This window comes from Dromiciops gliroides, chromosome 2, assembly GCF_019393635.1.
Source record: "Dromiciops gliroides isolate mDroGli1 chromosome 2, mDroGli1.pri, whole genome shotgun sequence".
Taxonomy (NCBI): domain Eukaryota; kingdom Metazoa; phylum Chordata; class Mammalia; order Microbiotheria; family Microbiotheriidae; genus Dromiciops; species Dromiciops gliroides.
The window spans coordinates 251,619,765-251,639,928 of NC_057862.1; the positions used below are offsets into that span (position 1 = coordinate 251,619,765).

General features: G+C 35.9%; 1 long non-coding RNA gene across 1 annotated transcript in view; it reads left to right on the forward strand.

Moving 5' to 3' along the window:
• Positions 1-19,615, forward strand: part of LOC122741546 — a 34,445-nt gene extending 14,830 nt beyond the window's left edge. Inside the window, exons 4-5 of the long non-coding RNA XR_006354850.1 lie at positions 11,954-12,069; positions 12,271-19,615. This is a non-coding gene — a long non-coding RNA (uncharacterized LOC122741546). The remainder of the gene's footprint in view (positions 1-11,953; positions 12,070-12,270) is intronic.
• The last annotated feature ends 549 nt before the right edge of the window (positions 19,616-20,164 follow it).

Here is a 20,164-nt window from a genome sequence, read left to right on the forward strand (position 1 = left end):
ATATATTAGTCTTGGTTTTTTAATGGTAATGTAAATTCAGAGGTAAGACTGACTTCTACCTGCTCCTTATTAGAACAGAAATCTCTGAAAGTTCCATTGACCAATGATGTCAGTATACAAAAATAGATTCAGTGTATCAAGATGATTTACAAAAGTCTGGATAAAAAGATACTGTGATTCTATCATATACTGGCAGAATGTTGTAAGGCCTGCCTGTGGGAATAACAATCAAAGAAGGATAAGGAAGAAGAGGAGAAGGGTAAAGAGAAGGGAGAAGAGAAGAATGGCCCAACTTTTGAAAATACATAAATGTGTAAAAAAGAATCAGGCAAATTAGATAAAGGAAGAAAGAAAAGTTAATAAGAATAGAAAAAAATGAGAATAACAATTCTTTTGATTACATATGAGAAAAGGTTGAAACAAACTGATAGGGTTTTTTCTTGCTCTTCCCTGACATCTCTATGGTAGATTCTCTATGACAAAATTGTGGGACATGCTTTAATATGGTTGTTTATAGTTTGAAGTTCTTTTGGAAGCTGTTCAGGCAGAAATTACAATTAGACTAACATCTTACACCATATACCAACTTAAAATGAATACCCTTACATGTGACAGGTCATAGCATAGAAAATTAGAAGAGAAAATGATCAGTAATTTTTTCCAGCCATAGCTAGAAGGAGAGTTCTTGAGCAAACCAAGGGAAAGAAGAGATCATAAAGGACAAAAGAATGAAAAAAAAATGCCTTTATAATTAAAAAAGTTTTTCTAAGAATAAAATCAATAAAGGAAATTTTAAAAAATTGTTGAGGGGAAAATATTTGTATCAAATATCACCAATAAATGTTGCATAGCAAAAATATAAAGCAAATTGACACAAACAAATAACAGTAGGAGCTATTGACTAATAGATAAGTAGTCAAAGGATTTGACCAAATAATTTTCCAAAATTTTTTCAAACTATATGTGACTATAGCACTCTCTCTTCAAGGCTACTCCCCCAACTTCTGCTTACATTGGTGGGCCAGGTGCCCAGAGATTAGCTGATTAACTACTCTGTATCAGAAATAAACTAGGGGGCTGGGTTTTGTTACTGTTATCCACAAGTCCTCACCACTGTGTTTGCCCCAATTATCAGTCGAGTAGTATCAATTAATTTTTAATAAAGTGCATTTACCAAGATGGAATAATATGAATAGTTTGTAAAATACCCTACCCCCCCCCCAACCAACAACCATGGATGCACCCTATCCTTTGCGTATACAAAGTCTATATAAATGTGGACTCAAAGTTCATATACAGTGGTGATGAGGCAGATGTGTAGAAAACATAGGGGAAAGGGATATCTCTAAATTCGTGTACTAAAAGTCCTTTCTCCCTCTGTTGAGTACTGATAAAGTACCATTTATTTGTAGTTCTTTGATAGGCTTTGAAAATTGGTGTCTTTCCAGAATCCATGGCCAGCACTTCAATCCATCAGGAAAGGTCATAATCTCTGAAACTACAACTGCTCTCTTTCTAGGTCCATATTAAGATACTTCCTGGCAGCTAGATGGCACAGTGGATAAGAGCACCAGCCCTGGAGTCAGGAGTACCTGAGTTCAAATCCGGCCTCAGACACTTAACACTTACTAGCTGTGTGACCCTGGGCAAGTCACTTAACCTCAATTGCCTCACTTAAAAAAAAAAGATACTTCCTCTGTCATTATCCAATCCCCTTCCACTGGCCGCTGCCACCATGTTCAGTGACTGATTGGAGTCTCTGAATCCCTCAGGCTCACATGGTTGCCTAGACACTGTCCTCTCAAAATATTCATTCATCTAAGGTTATGAAGGAACACACCTGAAAGAAAGAGTGGTATCATATACTTGTGGCCACAGGTTATCTGAATTTGACAATGTGATTACTACCACAGTTTTACCCTGAAGCTCATATCACTTCTTTTCTCACTCACAAATGAAAACAGACTGAGAGATGCCTAGGTCACAACTATTGTATGCACACTCAACTTCATCTCAGCCACTCTTGGGCCATTGTTTCTTCCATTTCTATTTCATCACATGTACTAAACCTGAGACATCATAACTAGAAACTGACTCACAAAAGTTCTACAGGAGCTAGCAATAGACAGAATATCTGCACATGCTTCAAGAACTGGACCCTCCTTAGGCAATCTTCCTACTCATGGCCTTATGAAAACATACTCAGATCACTTGAAGTAAGAACTATGAAAATTAAAACAGCTCAGTGGTTTTACCCTGTCTATACAAATTGTTAAAGATGAAAAACAGAGAACAATGTTGAGAATGTAAGGGACAGACGTTATGTTAATATTCTATTGATTGTATTGAAGTGGTTCAGTTCTCCTGGATTTCTTTTTGGAATAGTGCAAAAACAAAAAAAGGTTACACTGTAATCTTAATCGTCATTTCCTTACTGGGTATATGTTCCAAGAAGTCAAGGACAGAAACAATGTCCACTATGTTCCAAATATTTGTTGTGTCACTCTTTGTGGTAGCAAAGAAGTGGGAACAAAATATATATGGTGCATGAATATAATTGCATACTAAGAAATGATGAATATGAGTAAGTCAAAGCAATGTGGGATAATTTGCATTGACTACTACACAATGAAGAAAAAAGAAATGAGAGCAATATAGATAGTGATTTATAATAATGTAAGTGAAAGATCATTAAAAGGAAGTTGAATCCTCAGTAATAATAAAAAAACCAATGAAATTCCTGAAAAAAAATGTAACAAAACATAAATCCTCCCTTATAGCAAAAAGGTGAAAGGTTATTAAGAGAGGATCTTGTATAAATTGCCAGAAAAAGTTTCTGTATAGGATGTTTGTGTTGGTTGGTTTCTTATCATAAAAAGGGTTCAATCTTTAGGGGTTGGGAAATAACTGTGACTTGAAGGCATAAGACATCAGTAAAACATTAAAGAATTGGTTCATATCCCTTAATTACTTATCAGGGCATCTAGGAAACACAGTGGATAGAGCACTGGCCCAGATCTTGAGAGGACCTGAGCTCAAATCTGATTTCAGACACTAGCTATATGACTCTGGGCAAATTACCTAACTCCAATTGCCTTAAACCTCCAGGGCCATCTCCAGTGATCCTGATATATATCTTGCCACTGGACCCAGGTGACTCTTGAGGAGAAAGTGAGGTTGGTGACTTTGCACAGCCCACCCTCACTTAAATACAATTCACTGCAAGTCATGATATCACCCAATGTCATGCTCCTATTTGAGAACGAAGGACAAACAACAACAATCACTTATCAATAAGGGAATGGCTCTTGATGCTATAGTTTTGTGTAAATTTTTATATATTTTGGGTATCAGACTTTTAATGGTGACAATTTACCCATTCAACTGTTTCTCTTCTTAGTCTATCTTCTTTGATTTAACTCACAAAAAACTTATACATTTTATGTAGACAAAATTTTTTATTTTATCTTTTGTGACCTTTTATATCCCTTGTTTGGTTATGAATTTTCCTGCACTCTGAGTTGTGAAAGCAATCTGATCTAGTTATTTTCTAATTTTTAAATATTGTGAACTTTTATATTCATATCCTGTATCCATTTTGAGCTTTTTGTGACTCATGGCATAAGATCATAGAAACACAGATTTTGTTAGGTACAGTGTACCTCAATGACCTTGTAGGGCAACTAACATCCCAAAGTAATTCTCACTTTAAATTTGCTTGAAGACTTCCAAAGGGTTTCGGTGCATTACCTCTTAAGAGTCAGCCCATTCCACTTTGAGAGGTCTCATATTATTAGAAATTTTTTCTGACATCAAGCCTAAACTTGCTTTTGTCATTGTTCTTCATTCTTCCCTTTTTGAGCCAATCAAAGTGGAAGTAATCTCTCTTTCAAAATAGAGCCCTTCCATATTTGAAGACATTTGTGCTTCTCTTCTCCAGGTTAAATATTCAAAGTTCCCACAATTTATCCTCATATGACATGGACCCCAAGCCCTTCATCATCTTGGTGCTTCTTCTGGATGCACTCCATTTGTATCAATGTCCTTTTAAAACTGAATACAATTGTTAAGATGTGGTTTGACAAGCACAGAGTGTAAAAAGACTATCACCTCCTTATTTCTGGAAGCTCAGTCTCTTTTCATGTAGCTGAAGATCACATTAGCTTTTTTGGCTGCAACATAGCACTGCTGACTCATATTTAGATGCTGTTCTAAATTTAATTTCTGACAAACTGCTTCCCGATTTTCCCAGAAGTTTTTGTCAACATGAGAGTTCTTCCCCTAGTAATTTATGTTCTTGTGGTTATAAAACCCTGGGTTGCTGCTTTTGATTGCTTCTGTTTCTTAATTATCTACTCTGTCACACTGACTTATCTATTTTAACCAGTACCTATTTGTTTTGGTGGCTAATGTTTTATAATATTATTTGAATTGCCATATGAATACCATTTTCAAATCTACCTATCCTACCAAAGCCTCTCTGTTGACCTCCAATCTCAAATCAACTGTGTTTCTTACATCTTGGCCTGGGTGTCCAGCAGATATCTTAAACTCAACATGTCCAAAATGGAACTCACTATTTTTCCTCCTAAAACCTCACCATCTTCTACCTTTCCTATTACTATGGAAGATATCATGATTCTCCCAGTTTTTTCTCAGGCTCCGGTGCATGCTTTCATAATCTCATGTCTTGACTTTTGCAATAATCTGCTTGTGGATCTACCTACATCCAGTCTTCTAACTTCAGTTCATGCGTGGAATGCTCTTCCTCCTCATCTTATCTGGCTTCATTTAAATCACTACTAAAATCCCATCTTTTACAGGAAGGCTTTCTTTCTTTCTTTTTTTTTTTTGTTTTTTTGCAGGGCAATGGGGGTTAAGTGACTTGCTCAGGGTCACCAGCTAGTAATTGTCAAGTGTCTGAGGCTGGATTTGAACTCAGGTACTCCTGAATCTAAGGCCAGTGTTTTATCCAGTGTGCCACCTAGCTGCCCCCCAGGAAGCCTTTCTTAATCCCTCTTAATTATTGCCTTAGTATTTCCTACGTAGCATATATAATATATATGTATGTATGTATTTTTCCCTTTGATTATTTCCTTCCCCTCCAGAAGACTGTGAGCTCCATGTAGGCAGGGACAGTCTTTTGCCTCTTCTTCTTTCTTGTCCTTACCATGGTGCCTGGTACATAGTGGGCACTGGTAATACTATCATTCCACTACTACTTTTAACTATCATTTACTTTGAAAATATAGATCTTTGTTCTTCCAAATGAATTCTATTTTTGTTTTTTCCAGTTCCATAAATTACTCCCTAGGCAATTTGATTGCTTTAGTACTAAATATATAAATTAATTCTGATAGTATTTCATTTTTATGCTATTGATATGGCCCAACCATGAGCAATGAAGAACTCTAATTATTTGTTTCCCTGTATATCTATAAGAAGTGAGTAGGATACACACACATGTATATTATGTGTCTCTAAAATTTCCTTTATTTATAAGGAGTAAGGAATATTAATATAAATCTTTCATATATGTTGGGAGGTTAATGACCAAATATGCATTTTAATGTTTTGGGGAGAGAGAGAGAAAGGGAGGGAGGGAGGAAGGGAGAGAGAGAGAGAGAGAGAGAGAGAGGGAAAGAGAGAGAGAGAGAGAGAGAGAGAGAGAGAGAGAGAAAGAGAGAGAGAGAGAGAAAGAGAGAGAGAGAGAGAGAGAGAGAGAGAAAGAGAGAGAGAGAGAAAGAGAGAGAGAGAGAGTAGTCTTATGGTCTTAGACAGGCTTCAATTTCTCATTCTCTAGAACAGAATAATATGTTCATAAAGTGTTTTAAAAGTTTGTCATCTGTAAATCATGACCTAAGTGACTTCTGATATACCTTTGAGCTCCTAGCTATGCCTTTCCCATCTTACTCTCTTCACAACAACCATGAGGTAGGTTGTACAAAGATTATTGAGAGATAGCAGTGTCATAGTGAAAAACCTGAGTACAAATTCCACTTCTGCTAATTAACAGCTGTGTTATCTTGAGAAAACAATTCTACTTCTCAGCCTCAGTTTTCTTCTTTGGAGAATGAGGGTAATAATACTTGTACTTTTCTATCTCAGAGAGTTGTGTGTTTAAAATGAACAGAATTGTGTCAGCTATCACTACACCATCCTGCTTCGGTAACTAAATGACATCTAAGGTTCTTAAGAGCCTTTTGATTCTATGAATTACTAATTCAGCCATATGAACTTGTGTCTCTGGTATATCTAGCCTGAGAATGAAAAAAATATCCCTTAGAATTCAAAGCGAGAATCAACTGTTAAGCCTGCAAGGAGGATGCTTTAGAATTTGTGCCAGCTGTGAAGATCTTTTAGCACCTCAACTATCCTTAGGGATGCTTGTCTGGACTAGTATATACTGAAGGGTTATCAGTGTCTTGCTCAGGTTGATGGGACTGCACTAGACTCTTGCCTCTTCAATCTGTGTTTTCAGGATTTGATATCTTCAGTTCCATACCATCCCTGATAGAATGCATTCAGATTTATTGCTTGAATAGGAAATGTCTTCAGACAGAAGTTTGAACAGAAAAGGTTGGCATCATTGTATAAGCTTGACTTGTGAAGTCACAATGCTTCTGGTAGTTGTCAATTTATGAACCAGAGCAATATGTTCCTTTTAAGGTTGCTTCCCAAAGATGCCATTCAGTTGGCTCTTCCCTCTATTTGCAGGGAAATGCCTTTCAATTAGTCATAATGTCCTGTAGCTATAAGATCTAGTGCTGGAAAGCATCATAAGAATCTCATCTATAATGGGATAATAATACCTGCCCTTACCTGCCTTGCAGGCTTGTATTGAGTCTCACATAGGCTAGAAATCACCTAGTACCTTGCAGACTTTGAGATTATGTGTGTGTGTATGGTGTGTGTGTGTGATTATTATTAGTCTAGTCCTGCCATTTTACAGAGAAGGGTATTAAAGGCCCCAAAGTCCAAGTGATTCATTCAACATTACATAGGAAGTTAAGTAGGAATGTTAGGATTAGAACCCAGTACTTTCAGCTCCCAATTCAGTTCTGTCTCATACAAGACTGCTTCTCATCTTGTGATAGGGAAAATATACTAGCAGTGTTATAGTTAGAAGGTAGGAATAGGGATAATAATAGGACTTCCAGAAAAATTGTGGCACTTCTTATTTTCTCAGCTTTTTTTTTTCATGTTGTGGATCTTTAGTATTCATCTTCTGTGGGATCATCAGTAATGCCACAAGTACAAGCCTTTGGTGCTTCTTATTACAGAGCACTCTAGTTGAAGAATGAAGAGTCTTCATAATTTAGTTAAGATGCTCACTGACTTGATGAGAAAATAGTCAATTCAGTTTGGAAAAAAAAAAAAACAATCTGACCTATTATTTGGTCTAGTCTAAATAGAGCAATTGATTGATTAGATGAATTGTTTTTTTTTTTTTTACTTTTCACCTAGCCTTTGTGATCCAAGACTATATCTGTCTGATATAATAATGACATATTAAAAGGGGAAAACACCCTAAATTAACCACCATCTCTCCCCAAAGAGTTAAAAGTCATTTGAGACCATGGAACACCCCCTCCCCTCAATCCATCCCATTACCTGACTAAACCTTCCTTTTTTCTATTTTTTTAAACTGCCTTTATTCCAATCAGTCTCTGTGAAGATGTTGCCATAGAATAAATGAAGGGAAGAAAATAAAGTAGTAAAGAAAGTTGATTTTTCACCCTGAGACAGAACTCCAAATCTGTAGAAATCATGCCTGATGTAATGGGATCAAAGAGCATTTAATTACTCAAGAACTTATAGAAGCCAGCACTTACTGGTTTTGTGTCAACTGAGAATGACCAGCGATACTTCTTTTGACATAAAAGGTATCAATCATTATGCTAAAATTCTAAGTTCCCTGAAATTCATGCTAACTCCTAACCTAAAAGCATCATGGGTTTGCCATTCTTTGTTATAACACAGGATGTTTGGGATGACTCATTTACCTTCTTTGTGCCCTTTTTAGTAGGTCATCAAAATTGATTTAAGTATAAAAAGGACCTACCAGGGTAGGACCAAAAAGAAAACCAGGGAATCTAAAAAAGAAAAGATGGATAGCAATGTGCAGTGTTCTTAACATTTTTAGGGACATTATTATTACATTTTTTTAAAGTAAATTTTCTTAACTAATGTTTAAGAAAGCCTCAGTTATACTATAAACAAAATAGTTTGAACACAGGGATATTTTCTTACCTGGGTTAAAACATATGCAAATACATATAATACATGCATGCAAATATATGCAATACATAAATATATTGCAATATAAAAATATATGCAAAGACACAAAATACATTGCCAACGCACATGCACATACATAATACAAACAAAGAAAATCAACTTTTCTTTCCAATCTGGCCTCATATTGACATGACTGATTATTGTACTGGACTGCATTTGCATTCTGAACAAAGTGACTTCCATGAAAAAGAAAATGCTCCTTTGTTTTTGAAACTGGCTACTCTGGGTCAGTAGCACCACCCAGAGTTTAAACTGGGAATTCTTTTCAAACTGCAACTGTTTTGAAAAACTTAAAAGCCTGCACTAAGAACACAAAATTGGACTCTTTCTTAAGCAGTCCAGAGTCTTCCTCACTGCAATGTTTCATATGAAATAATAACTGTTTGCTTTTTTTGTTTTTTATATCAAAGCCAAGATTATTGCTTAGAACATGGCAATAGAGCTTTTATTTTCACTATTTAGTGCCCTTGTTGACTCAGTCTAAACTTAGATAACAGTATTATTTTTTCATAATAATATAAGAGGCAGTGTCATTTAGAGTACTGGATCTGTAGTCAGAAACCCAGGTTCAAATCCCATTTCTCATATTAAATGTTTTGTGGGTGTCACTTAATTCTTTTGAGCCTCAGACAACCCTCTACTATTATGTGGTATAGATAGATTGTCAGTCACCATTTATTAAGCTATTCAGTTTCTAGGCACTGTGTTAAGTACTGGGGATACAATGAAAAGCAAAAAAAATGGTTCATGCTTTCAAAAATCTTACATTCTATTTCTGGATACAACATGCAAATAGCTATGTACATTAAAGATCTGAAGTTTAAGGAAAAAGTAACCTCAAAGGGAAGACTCTTTCAAAGGCAGGAGCATGGGAAGAAGAAGACCTCCTATGGAATATGGGATTTGTATCTTTTTAATTTAATTTTTATTCTATTTTTTCTCAATTACATGTAAACCGAAAAAAAAATTAACTTTCAAACTTTAAAAATTTGAGTTCCGAATTTTAAATTGAGTCTTGAAAGACACTAGGGAAATTAGGATGTAGATGTGAGGAGGGGGAACATTACGGGCACAGATAGGAAAGAGCACAAAGTTGAGGAGGCTGGACATAGAGTATTGTGTGAGGAACAGCAAATAAGTCAGTTTACTGGGATCTTAACATGCATGGATGAAGTGTGTGATTAAAAAGTGTGTGATTAGAAAGGTTCTGAAGTTCTTTGAGTGCTTTCACTTTAAGATGATTTTTCATTTACACTGTATATATCTTGTGTGCATAGTGATTCATGTGTTATCTTTCCAGTTAGAATGTGAACTCCTTGAGGGCAGGAACAGTTTTGTTTATATTCACAGTGCTTAGCACAGTGCTTGGTACCTAATAAGTTCTTACAAAATGCTTATTGACTGCCTGACAACTCTCTCCCCCTCTCTCCCTCCCTCCCTCTCTCTCTTTCTCTCTCTCCCTTTCTCCCTATATGTATACACACATATATGTGTATATGTATGCATGTATAGTTTTGAGCTTTAGTAGCTTAAAATCACACTAAGATTTTTGGAACACCCTTTATATTTGGTCCTGGCTGTAATAGGGAGCTATTGTACTTTACTGAATGGGCAGCTGACATCACCACTTTCCTGCAGTGAAAAAAATAATAGGTTCTTGATATCATATAACAACAAATATACTGTTAATAATCTTGCAGACTAGGAATGGGGGGTGGCCCACAGCTTTTACAGGCTGTTGAAGTGCCAGGATTCCTGGGATCTTTTTACTTTGGTCTTAGCACCAGCAAAGCTGAATATAATTCAGTAAAGCCCATAATATGATTATATAGTTTTGCTCTAGAAAGACAGACATTTAATAAGATTCCATTTTTACTATATAACTGTAGTAAAATTCTTAGTTCAATAATGAATATGTGTATATGTGTACATATGTGTATACATCTATATGCTCAAATGAATATATGTGTTTATATACATACATGTATATCTACATATATACCAAGCACATAAAACATGGCTCATTAGTGAAATCCTTAGTACAACAACATAGAAATATATGAATAATGAATTCCAGTTGATTAAAAATACAAATCCTTAAAAGTACTCCTAAGCATAGAAAGCATATAATTGTTTCTATAAAGATTATAATAAAACAATAGTATATTAATAATATAATATATAATGCATAATACATTATAATATAATAGAGTATATAATAATAATATAATAGAGTCTGACACTTGATATCTGTCTTAAATCTAAGGGGACTCCTAGAACATCTAGAAGGAGGAGGAAAGAGAGGGAGAGAAAACAGTGGTGTATATGTGTTTTTATGTGTGTGTATGTGTGTGTGTGTGTGTGTGTGTGTGTGTAACAGACAGAGATAGTAAAACAGAGACAGAGAGACACAGAGAGACAGAGAGAGAGAAAAGAAGGGGAAGAAACAAACATGCAGAAATTGACAGAGACAAAGAGAAAATAGAGAGAGAAGAGGAGAGAGAGAAGAAGCAGGAGCAGAACCATTAGGCTCCCTCAGTGGCCCAAAGGCATGAAAAAACAACAACAGTAGAGGTCAAGGACTCAAACTCCAGATTCCCTTCTACTACTTCCAATCAAATTATGTCCCATTCTCAGTCACATTTGTTCCTTCTCAGCACCATCTCTTTAGAGTTAATACAATGTATAGTCTAATTGAAAACTCAGCTTGGAAAGTGAGCAGATTCAAGTGCCTTCTTAGGGATTCACAGTATTGAATCAAGTGAGTCCCACTCTATGTATTTTTACAATAGGAAGCCTACCCCTCCAATCATGGTCCATGAGAGAACAATAGACTGGCAGGAGCTAGGAGGGAGAGAGGTAGGCTCCATGAGTTTTCTCATTCCCATTCAAACTATAGGGTGTCATCTATAAATTGTGACATTTCAGAGGGATATTGGAGATAGGGACACTGTAATATTCTTCCTTTGTGGGTTGACCCTGCCCTTCATCATACCAAACACATCTTCAAAAAATGGAAGGAACTGAGGACACCTATAACAATCCATAAAGATGGTTTTTTAAAAATGAGAGTAAACCATAAATTTAGAGTCAATTCCCATAACTTAATTCAGCAGAACTAAATAAACTCTAAATTTAGCTATTAAACCTCTAACACCATAAAATCACATATTTAGGTCTAGAAGAAACCTTAGCTATCAAGAAACCCTAACCACTTATTTTCTAGATGTAGAAACTAAAGCTCGGTTTTTGTTAAACTTGCCTTGCTATGGTGGAAGAGACAACATTTGAAACTGCTTCCTTTATAAAAATCAGTGCTTAATTGATTCCTTGTCAATGGATTTTGTGAACCAGTTATGGATTGCGAGCATGACCTGTGGGGTACAAAGTAGTGGACTGGGACTCTGTCAAAAATTAAATTAATTCATTTTAACCTGTTCAATCAACTTTGAAACACAAATGGTTAGATTATTTTTGCCTATATACTCCTTATAACCAGATAACTTGTCACCTCTCACTTTGTCTAGCATTATGAAGACTTGACATTCATATTTTTATAATAGAAATTCCTTTTTCCAAATGGCAGAACTTTGACATATAAAAAATTCTGACATCATAACTCATAACTTCTTTCACTTTTCCATTTATCCAGCTCATCCAGTAAACGTATTACCATCTACATTAACGACGTCGAAAGTAGCCTACTTTAAGAGGAAATATGCAGAAGAAGAAGATTTACATCAAGATTACAATGGGTATTTTCCAAAAGTAAGTTATTTCCTGCATTTGCTGAGCAAATGCTCATCTGCCTTGGTTGGTAGGGGGAGTTTTGGGAGTTCCTTAAACCTAAATCCGTGCTTGTTTGTTTTTGTCAAAGCTGTTTCTAATTTACTCTGTCCTCAATAGGAAAACCTGAGTGTTCCTTCCCTCTTCTAAGATAAAATTATATTGGTTGTTTTCTGGTTGCAGCACCTGATATTACCAGAAGATCGGACCTGCATTCTAAAACTTTCACTAGAGAAGCTCAGGTTTCTTGAAGACCCTGAAACCTATCTTCGAAGGTCTGTGCTGATCAACAATTTGTTGAGGAAGATCCACCTGGAGGCAGAGAAAGAGAGTTATGAATACTTTAAGGAAGCTCCCTGTTATAGGACTGCTTATTCTGATACAAGAAAACGGCTGAAGTTTATGGTACAAGAATGCTGCTCTCAGTCACTCTATTATGAAGAGCTGCATTCGTACCATATTGTGCCTTATTCTGCGGAGAATGCCATTTATGGAATGGGCTACACTAGCAGCCACTTGGAGCAAAATTCTCAGTTGCTTATTTATAAAATGAATTAAAGCAACTGTTAGGTTGATTTCCTATTTTTTGTTTCTAAATGCCTGAACTGTTTTTAAATGAACAGGATGCATTGATTGCTCAGTGCATTTGGGATCAAAGCTGAGATGCACTTTGAACTGAATGGAAGAGTACTTTGATTAATATTTAGCAGTCCTTAGTATCATCAAATTGAATTAAAATTATGTCCATACACTCTAAAGTTTGCAGATTGAGTGCTTTTGGAAGCTGAGGTCTCTTTTAAAATATGGTTTCTAATGTAAAGTTGTTCATGCAGATTTTTAGACATTTTCATCTATATTTCTTATACCACCATGTGTGGAGAATAAAAAAATGAAAAAAGAAAAAAACCTCACCTGACAGTGTAGTCTCAATGAGGATAATGGGTGGTTTGAATTTAACATCCTCTAAAAGATGAGAAAATAGGCAGGTAGTTTCAGAAGTGCTTTGCATTTTTCCAAGCATTTGTGCCAACACATTTGCTAGGCACAATTTTCAGCCCCCTGAACTAGAATTCAAAATGGGGTAGCAGATCCTGTAAATTCAGAATAAAACAGATTTTTTTTGGGGGGGATACTTTAAATGGATCCACTAAATTATGCTCAGTTTTACTTATCTCATGGCTTAGTAGCCTTTGTCATTGAGCAGTGAAATTTAGTGAACCCTATGTCTGGGTCTTGTCAACAGTCACAGTTTGTGATGGGTCACTACTCAATAGTGATAATTTTATTTAATTTATTTAGCCATCTGTGTTGCAGGTTGTGGAGCCTGGGGAAGGGGTGGGTGGGCAAACTTTTTCATTAATTGGAATTTTTCTGTAGTTTTCAAGGCTGGAATAAACCAGCAGATACACTAGAGTATTCTTGCTTTACCCATTTCTAAGTGTGTTCTAGACCATGCAGTTTCAGCTTTGCAGTGGTCTTAGCATTACTCTTAAGCACTAATTGACAAGAGTTTCAGAGTGCTGTTGGCATAACAGTTTAGGTAGTCATGTTTTGAAATGTGAAAGATGTTTATTTAATATATTAGATAGAGTTATTAAATTGTTTGAGGTATTTTGTATCTTTTGGGATTCAAGTATGATGTCCATCTTCAGTTTTTGGAGTTTTGTCTTATCAAGCATGTCACGTAAAAAGGTAAAAAAGTGATCAAGCAGATTGGGAAAACTAGTTGCCAAAGGTATACCCAGAACAAACCAAAGACTAGTGTTAATTAGGCTGTGGCATTTGAAAGAAGAGTTGGAGATGAGGATTGCTTAATAATGAAGAGCAACACTACTGATGCTTCTGCAAACTTGGTGTTTTAATGTGTTTGAAGATCATTTGGGGACTCTTTACACAGAACAATAAAATGGTCAAGGTCTTGCTTTAGGTGACCGATTACAAACCTTCCATGATCATATTCCATCATTCATGAAAAGGTGATGGTTTGTTGTTATATGGTCCTGGTTCTGAAAGCACTCCATTCACAAAACGTTTGCCTATTTGAGAGATTTGTAGCTTCTAACTTGACTCATGTTGTCTGTGTCCTATTATGAACTATCACCATGTTGATCATGGGGGAATTTAATATCAAGGGTTTAAAAATCTTAATTAGAATGCATGGCAGCAGATTGCAAAAATGTAATGGCAGACTTTGCTGGGTGTGTATTTAATGGTACTATCAAACCCAGGATAAAAAGCATTACAGCAAAATCAAAATTAAAAATCAGAATTGAGGTTAATGCCCATGCAATGTAAACTGAATGGAAAATCCTAATACAAAGAACCAAAAAAACCCCCAAAAAATCTAAACATTTGGGAGCCAAATTTAGACCAGAAGTTCAAAAAACTTTAAAACCTGCCCTTTGCCACCATGCCAAGAAAATAGTTCTCATTTCCCATAATAGCTCCTTTATCACTTAGAGTTCATAAAGCATGATAATATCAATGACAAAGTCTATAAATGTAAGAGGAGAAACAGAAAAAGGAATTTTCCCAGTGAGAATTAGTAGTGGAGGATTTCCAGATTTTCACTGGAAAAGGTAATATACTTGGCTTGTAGACAAAGCTACATTAATTTGCCTTTAAGAGGAAACCTAACAATATTAGATAATGCATGCATCCAAGTATTTTTAAAAATCAGGGAATATGTGAATAATATACTTATCTTTGGAAAAAATTAGCATAGAAAAGGTGAAGGGATTAAAGGAATTTTTTGTACCAAATGTATATGAATGAATTGCTGGTGAAATCAGCTAATCTATGTGGCAGAGAAACAGCAAAATCTGTCTCATTTGATCCCCTATCATTTAAAGAGCTTGCTACGAAGAGGGGGTTGTTCTTTAGTTGTGTCCAACTCTTCTTGACCCCACTTGGGGTCTTGTTGGCAAAGATACTGGAGTGGTTTACCATTTCCTTATCCAGCTCATTTTATAGATGAGGAAACTAAGGCAAAGAAGGTTAAGTGACTTGCCCAAAGTCACATGGCTAGTAAGTATCTGGGGCTGGATTTGAATTCAGATCTTCATGAGTCCAGGCCCAGTGCTCTTATCCACTGTGTCACCTATCTGCCTATATGAAGAGAAGTACCAATGCCCCAAAATAAACAACTCTGTGAAAATATGTTAAAATATTTCCTCAAAAATTACAAGAAATAAAAACGTAAAGGCTCTTTAAAGTAGCAAATCATCTGTTTAAGGCATTTATACTTTTTCATTAAAATTATAATGAACTATCATTGATAAGGGGCTTCCCATTAACTTGAACACCTGTAGAAATATATTAGAACTATGAAACCTCTGTTCTTCTGAGTGAAGAAAAAAGGTTAAGGAAAATTAACTAGGATAGCATTAACTACACTTCCTCTTCTCTCCTTTAAGTGTCCCATTGTCTTCTTTCCCTCTCCTGACCTGGGTTGAAGTGAAGCCTATTGAAACTTTTCAGTGGAATGCAGAGGGCTACTCTAGATAAGCAGCCATGAGTATCACTGATAGGGTTGTGGGTGTTGCTAGCAGGCTGGAGGTAAGGTAAGAAAGAATGCTGAAAAAAAAAGGAAGCATGGAAAGGCAAATGGAGAAGAGTAAGGAAAAGTGAAACAAGGATTGGGAGAAAGGTTAGAGAAAGAAAAGAAAGAGGTGATTATTTCCAGAATTGTTTGACTGCTGCCAACAGCTGGCATCTGAACCTTTCTTTGGCTGTTGGTTCCATCTGGACAAAGAACTCATTCATTTCCTTAGTTCATTGCTTTGCATTCACCAAGGATTCTGGATTGTATTTAGTCCATATTCAATTGAACAATTTACGTGCTAAATTTTACAATCTTCCTCTAAATAGTATGGTGGGGGCATGGCTGAAGATGAAAAGTTGTGATGAATAGGTGATTGATAGACCAAGCATGTATGGATGGGTCAGCCAAATACCTACATCAGATATCAAACCACATTCTGAGGTTTTATAAAATGAGTCCCACTGCACCAGGAAGTGAAGGACATTTCAAGCCTGTTAACTGGGAGCCTAGGCTTTTCCCACCATTCAAACCTGGGAATGCCTAACAGGTATATGCCTCTGTAGGCCCTTGTGAAGAGAGAATTCCAGACCCTAATGAATCAGAAGCCAGGCACTAAAGCTTTTAGTGGTAGAGTTCATATTTTGCCTTTAGGAACTTTAGGATCAAGTATAGAACCAGGGTGTAGGGATCTTGGGGACAAATCACACTGTGTCCCTCTCCCCTCCTCCTCCTTCACTGTTCCCATTTACTCCATACAGGCAAAATCAGTATGAACAAATATAGCTGTAAAGGGGCAAAAATAAAAAAAAGAATAATAGCCTGAAGATTGTGTTAAAAAAGCAGTCAGTGTGAGTCCTACCCTATTTGTCTTGGTGAGGAATAAGGGCCATTGATGGCTAAAATATGAGTTTATTTGTCACTTGCTCATACTATGCTATATGAGCCTCAGATCTTTTCCTTTTTTTAAAGTACCAGTTGAAGGAGTCACTTTTCCACCTCTCCCACTGGATCCCGGAATCACTGCAGCAGTGTGCATTTGGGGGAGTTCTCAATACCTGGGACCAGGATGGTCATTCTGATTTGCTGTACCTTAGGATGGTGCTAGTTATTGTGGGAAGACAAAGTGAAGCATTAGCCTACTGCACCAGCTGAACTTTCTCTGGGAAAAGGATTTTTAAGAGTAGGGCCAATTAGTATTCATTGCTGTAATCTGGTCATTCCTGGGCTGATCCAGTGCTTATTGAAACAATAGTTCTCAGTCTTCTTTAATGACCTTTATAAAAATATTAATTTCATTTTGGGACTTATACACTTACTTCAATGTGATATGATACTGTGCAAGTAATATTCATTTTTATTAAACATTTAAAGGAAAGTACTTCCATTTGAAAAAAAATAGATACTTTTGACAAGCTTTTAGAAACTAGGATCTAATGCAAACAAGTGTTCTTAATTAACTGAAAATTTATGGTGTATATAGTTATATATATAAATATATATATGTCAAATTAATAAATTCCCTTTTTCAAAATTCATTGATAGACTTCAGGTATATGATGAATTTTGGTTGCTTGTTTCTATTCCTTGAGGGCCCTTTCCCAACTGCAGCAGTCCATCTGGAGCTGAGAACTCTGGTCTGAGTTCTCGTATTAATATAATTCTCTTTCTGTGAGAATTGGCAATAGGTTGTAGCTCTTAACCTTAACTTTCCAACCAGAAATATATACAGGAGGACATATTTTGTTTTAGGCTTGAAGAAATGATTTATTTGCAATGACTTTTTCTACTCCTTAAAAAGAAGATATTCAATTTAAACCAACAAGAAATTAGGGTAAAGCAGTAAGAAGGGTTACACAAAGTACCATAATACTACTTTCCAAACTGATTGAAAATCCTCTCGTCTTTGAAGGATGATGTAAAGTTTTATATGCTAGATGGAAAATGGTGAAATTACATAAATAAATTACATGAGATTACCTAAAATTGCATGTAATTTTATTTTGATCAAGTATAAGAAAAGCATATCTATGTGTGTGTGTATATATATATCCCATTCTTAAAAGTTTAGGAAACATCCATGTGGCCATTTATATTCTTGCTTTCTTCTCCAACCCCAAGGGACAGTCTCAGAGCTGGGAGGTCCATTAAGTAAGCATAGAGCCAGGTCCACAGCTAGCAAGAATTGCACACTTTCAGGCTTGGCTAGATCTGGGAAAGACTTGAAAGACATTAGACATTAAAACTTAAATCTCTGACTTACTGTGAGGGCTGCACACTGCAGTAAACCCATATGTGAAATGATGAGGAAAGAAACTTTCTTTCCCCTTTTTGCAGTGAACTCTCTACAGTCTGTGGTTTTGTTATAGACCTCTTGGGTCTACTCAGTTGTAAAGGTTTGTTCAAGCAAGGGGATAGCTAGTAAATGGGAGAGAGTTACATGCATTTTTAAATTCACGCATGCCAAGTGATTTCTTGTCAGGGTATTTCTAGGTCATACATAGTTGGTATAGCTATTGTGAAATATATCGTCATAAATTTGTCATAAACCATTAATGAAAGAACAAAGGCAGAACATTTACATCTATGGAAATGCACTAAAATGTCAAACAGATGGTATTCTACAACATTTATTTGGAGAATACATACATCTGCTATATAATCAGAAATATGCTTTTTCACATTTTAAAATATCTTGGTTATGATTAAAATTTTTATTGGGTTGTTTTCTAAATGAAGAGAGAGAAAAGGTAAATGTATTTTAAAACATTTGACATGATATTAATAAAATTTTATTTCTGGTGAAATACAGGTGCCTTTATTAAATTCTAAAGAAAGCCATGAAAGCAGGGGAAGTGGGATTGTGAACATTTACTATTTCTCTTATGACTCCTGAATTTCAGTTTTCTTGCTTTAAGGGCACCCAGATGAAATGATTTGGAATTTTATTTTCAACACAGGAAAGTTTGCTTGAAGACTTGTATAATCCTCTGAGGACTTTTGGAAGATTATCTTTTCCCAAATGACCTTTGAAATGGTTTTCAGGTTATAGCTATCATCACTACACGTCAAGACGTGATGCTTCAGAATCAGATTTTTTTTTTCCGACAGAAGAGTAGAATGGAGACAACGTCAAAACTGAGCACAGGTTCTGAATATGGCACAGTGGAAAGATTATAGAATTTAGAGTTAAAGGATCAAGTCTTGACTCTGTCACTTCCTGCCTGTGTGAACCTGTGCATATTAATTCATCTCTCTGGGCCTTAGTTTCTTCAGCAGTGGACTAGATGACCTCCAAGGTCCTTTTGAGCTCTAGATCTATGATCAAAGGGCCATAAATTCTAAGAATTATATGGATCATAATAGCTTCTGAATCCCAAGGTGAGTAAGTCATAGCATTATTAGTTTAACGGGGATCAGAATAATTCAACAGAGCAAGAAACATACTCCTTGAGAGAATAATAAAAAATCTATAATGAGCAAATTTGCCAATTATCTTTAAAAATAGAATGGGTCATCAGCTTCCAGCATACCAATGAAGGCAAAGACATTGAGTAAAGAGAAAACTGTCTATTATTTATTTATTTATTTTTGCAGGACAATGAGAGTTAAGTGACTTGCCCAGAGTCACACAGCTAGTAAGTGTCAAGTGTCTGAGGTCGGATTTGAACTCAGGTCCTCCTGAATTCAGGGCTGGTGCTTTATCCACTGCACCACCTACCTGCCCCCTGTGTAATTTTTGTTTAAGTAATTGTGGAACAACTGAAAACATAGAAATAATAGAAGGTGTCATATACATATCATTAAAACCTTACACTACAGGGTTGAATTCTAATGGAAGAAGAGCCATTGGCCTTTTCTCCAAGCTAGCATGACAATCTCATATGTTGTATAAGTGCCTCATACAGTGTTTTGCTCATATTTGGTATTCAATAAATGTTGTTGACTGACAGTTTTGTTTCTCTTAAATGCATTTTCATCTTTGGACCTCTTGTTCTTCTTGTTTGGTGGTGTTGGTGTGAAGGTATTCCCTACATCAAATGTTCTTTTAACTTGAGCACACGCTAATTAGTTTTAGCCTTTGCTACTTCTTTAGGGCCCATGGAGGCAGAACTACTGACATATACTTTCAGAATACACTGAAGTATTCCTCCATTAATGTTCTCCTTTGTTGCTTCGTAACAGTATGGGGTGACCCTCAGGTCTCAAAGATAATTCTAGGCAGTGAGTTAAAATAAGAAAAGATGAATTTTCTATATTCTTTTCAGGAACCCTTAAATGTGTCTATAAAACACTCCCAAAATATTGAAAGGGAGCGAGTGAGAGGTATTGGTGCTTTCTGTTGTTTGGTGGAAAAGAAAGACATCGAAAATATTTTCTATAACCACTATGTCTAAGAGTTCCATAGCCTGGATATATTTTAGTTTTCTCCCTTCTCTTAGTTAATATTCTGCTACTCAGGAATCTTAGGGGAAAGCCTATATTGATTACCTTTGATATACTATTACAAACTTTCCACCTGCAAGCATATAATTT